General features: G+C 41.8%; 1 protein-coding gene across 1 annotated transcript in view; it reads left to right on the plus strand.

Annotated features, from left to right (window-relative positions):
* The window catches only part of LOC135098806 (calpain-A-like), an 8,640-nt gene extending 8,070 nt beyond the window's left edge, over positions 1-570 (plus strand). The window contains exons 8-9 of the mRNA XM_064001198.1: positions 1-18; positions 460-570. The exon at positions 1-18 is cut by the window's left edge and continues 61 nt beyond it. The gene's annotated coding sequence lies outside the window, so the exon portion shown is untranslated. The remainder of the gene's footprint in view (positions 19-459) is intronic.
* The last annotated feature ends 3,340 nt before the right edge of the window (positions 571-3,910 follow it).

Here is a 3,910-nt window from a genome sequence, read left to right on the forward strand (position 1 = left end):
CCTTGCTATGTCCAACAGGTGTGTATGTGTGTGTGTGTGTGTGTGTGTGTGTGTGTGTGTGTGTGTGTGTGTGTGTGTGTGTGTGTGTTTACCGAGTGGTTTATGGGAGGGTAGTAATCTTAAGGGAGGCCTCATTTTGTGGGTGGCTTGCTTGTAACTTGCCTTATCTTCTACTCTTATGTTAATAGCCTCTGTAACTTGCTGGGGGAAGGCACCACCAGTCTGCCCACCCCTTAAATACCCCAACACACCTGCAAACACACAACAACACATTAAAAACACATTACAACATACAAACTCCTTCAAAACACACCAAAATATCCTCAAACACTTCTAGACACACCACCACCTACTACTACTACTACTACTACTACTACTACTACTACTACTACTACTACTACTACTACTACTACTACTACTACTACTACTACTACCACTAACAGCCCCTATATCTTACAGGAAAAGCGTACCAGCCAGCCTGCCCACCACACCCAAGTCAACAACCACTCTGTCGTCACTGCAGAGAAACACAATCAACATGACCCGTTCTCCCCTGAGGTAAGCCGCTGGGGGTGTGTGGGGGTCTTCTAAGGGATCCTGGGAGCTTGAGGAGGGTCTGAGAGGTCTTCTTGTGGGTAAATAGTTAATCTTTCAATCTTGAGGAAGCCCCTGGAGGTGTGTTGGGGTCTTATGGGTGTGGATGTCTTCTAAGGGGGTCCTGGGAGCTTGAGAAGGGTGTGAGAGGTCTTCTTGTGGGTAAATAGTTAATCTTTCAATCTTGAGGAAGCCCCTGGAGGTGTGTGGGGAGAGAGAGAGAGAGAGACTTGCCAAGCATTTAAAAATGTTAACTACAAATTAGAGAAAAAAAAACATATTTTAAATAAAACTCAAAACACAAAATTAAATCTCATTAAATCGGTCTTATTGTAATTTGAACAGTGGATATATGCAACTAAATTTATAATGCTGATGGTAAATTTTAAAGGTTTATCTGCATTTTGGGGAAAGAAGGTTAGTTTAGTTAGGTCAGGAGATTAAAAAGAAATAATATAGATATGTTAATAGCAGATTTAGTGGTGGCCCCCAGGGTTATATTATTCATCTCTTTTTTTGCCTTCCAGATGACTATGTTGGTAACAGAACTCTGGCAGGAAGAGGTGACGTTGCCTCGGACATTCAGAGTGAGGGAGACCTTTGCAGAGGACACAGAAGGTATGTGTCAATTTTGTTATTACTGGCTCACTGTTCTCTTGTGATATATATGTGTGTATTAGTGGGTAGGGGTATTAGACCCCTTCAAAGGGGGTCCTGGGAGCTTGAGGAGGGTCTGAGAGGTCTTTTTGTGGGTAAATAGTTAATCTTTCAATCTTGAGGAAGCCCCTGGAGGTGTGTGTGGGGAGAGAGAGAGAGAGAGACTTGCCAAGCATTTAAAAACATTAACTACAAATTAAAGAAAAAAACTGATATTTTAAATAAAACTCCAAACACAACATTCAATCTCATTAAATTGGTCTTATTGTAATTTGAACAGTGGATATATGCAACTAAATTTATAATGCTGATGGTAAATTTTAAAGGTTTATCTGCATTTTGGGGAAGCAAGGTTAGTTGCAATTATCTTTCATTGCTCAGGATTCCTGAGCAATGAAAGATAATTGCAAGTACACATAGCAGTGAAAAACATAAGACAAACTATTTCTCTGAGAAGGATTATGTTTTAATTCACCTCTTATTTCTCATTTTAACTAAATTTGTTTCAGCTTATGTTTCTGGACATATTTTTAGTTACTTTAGGCAGATTATGAAAGATTTGATGCCTCTTGTTTGCTGGTTCTATCCAGTCAACTATAATACTATCTGTGGTATCATTATATGTAAATTCATAAGTAAGTTTCCAAATGCAGAACTCATCTGTTCCTCAGCAGTATGAAACACACGCACACATACACACGCACACAGTCACAGTTGCGGGTGAGGCTACCAGTGTTGTGTGGAGCTGTGAATCGTGTCTGTACTGGGTAACACGGCACAATCTGGCTCCACCTCACACTTTTTTCACAATTCTCCCCTCACCTCGTCATCTCTCACAAAACACTAATACCACTCACTCCAGCACCCTTGTACCTGGCATTTCCTGGTGTTTTGTGGTGTTTATTGATGTTTTTTTCAGTATTCTGGGTGTTTTTGTGTTTATTATTGTGTTTTTTTAATATTTCTTGTTTTTTTTTATATGGTATGATGCTTTTAATTAAATTTTCTAAGGTATTTTTTTTTATTAACATTTTCTTGTTAATTTCTCTGGTGTTTTCTTGTTTCTATTTTTTGCTTATATTTTCTGGTGCATTCTGGGTATTATTCTTGGTAACACCTGCTGTTTAAAATTATATTCTCTCGTTTCTCACTAATATCTGGTACGTTCTGGGCATTTTTCTGGTAAAACCCATTAATTTCCTGCGTTTTAAATATTTCCTTGCGTTCCCCATTAATTTTCAGTAGGTTTTGGCTATTTTGGTGACATTTGGTGGATTCTGTTTGTTTCTATGGTTTCCTGGTGTTGCTCCACTGTTGTGCTGGGTGTGGCATCACTTCCGAGGTGTCTGGAGGTGGTTTGGCGCATCAGCAAATGTGTACTTCAACCTGAATGCCTCGGCCACCAGCAAACTGATCTCCGTGTCTGACCAAGAGGATGTTGGCAGATTCTGAAGCAGCAGCATTAAGCCCTGTGGGAGTGACCTTATGTTAGATTAGTTAGGTTTAGTTAGGTGAACTCCACTGGACTCTAGTGGTAGGGAATAGTTTCAATGTGGGGCAGGGGAGGTTAAGTTAGGTTAGGTTAGGAGGAAAGATTTATGTATAGCCTTCAGATATGTAGTAGCAGTATTAGTCACTGTTGGTGTTAGGTTAGGTTAGGAGAAGGAAAGGTGTGCGACTGCTCACTTCATACAGAATGATAAATAAGCACAGCCTTCACACACTCGCTGGCCTAGACCCTCGGAAGTCAGTCAGTCATTGACCCTCGGAACCAGTCATTCATCCCTTTCTCTGGTAAACTCTGGAACTCCCTGCCTGCTTCTGTATTTCTACCTTCCTATGACTTGAATTCTTTCAAGAGGGAGGTTTCAAGACACTTATTCATCAAGTTTTGACCACTGCTTTGACCCTTTTATGGGACTGGCATTTCAGTGGGCATATTTTTTTAATGGATTTTTGTTACCCTTGGCCAGTGTCCTTCCTACATAAAAAAACCCTCACTTGAAAGTCCCTCTCTGGTTCATGAGGTGCTGGCAAAAATAGCTGAGGAACACAACACTACACACACACACACACACACACACACACACACACACACACACACACACACACACACACACACACACACACACACACACACACACACACACACACACACACACACACACACACACACACACACACACACACACACACACACACACACACACACACACACACACACACACACACACACACACACACACACACACACACACACACACACACACACACACACACACACACACACACACACACACACACACACACACACACACACACACACACACACACACACACACACACACACACACACACACACACACACACACACACACACACACACACACACACACACACACACACACACACACACACACACACACACACACACACACACACACACACACACACACACACACACACACACACACACACACACACACACACACACACACACACACACACACACACACACACACACACACACACACACACACACACACACACACACACACACACACACACACACACACACACACACACACACACACACACACACACACACACACACACACACACACACACACACACACACACACACACACACACACACACA

This window comes from Scylla paramamosain, unplaced genomic scaffold, assembly GCF_035594125.1.
Source record: "Scylla paramamosain isolate STU-SP2022 unplaced genomic scaffold, ASM3559412v1 Contig82, whole genome shotgun sequence".
In the NCBI taxonomy this organism is placed as follows: Eukaryota; Metazoa; Arthropoda; class Malacostraca; order Decapoda; family Portunidae; genus Scylla; species Scylla paramamosain.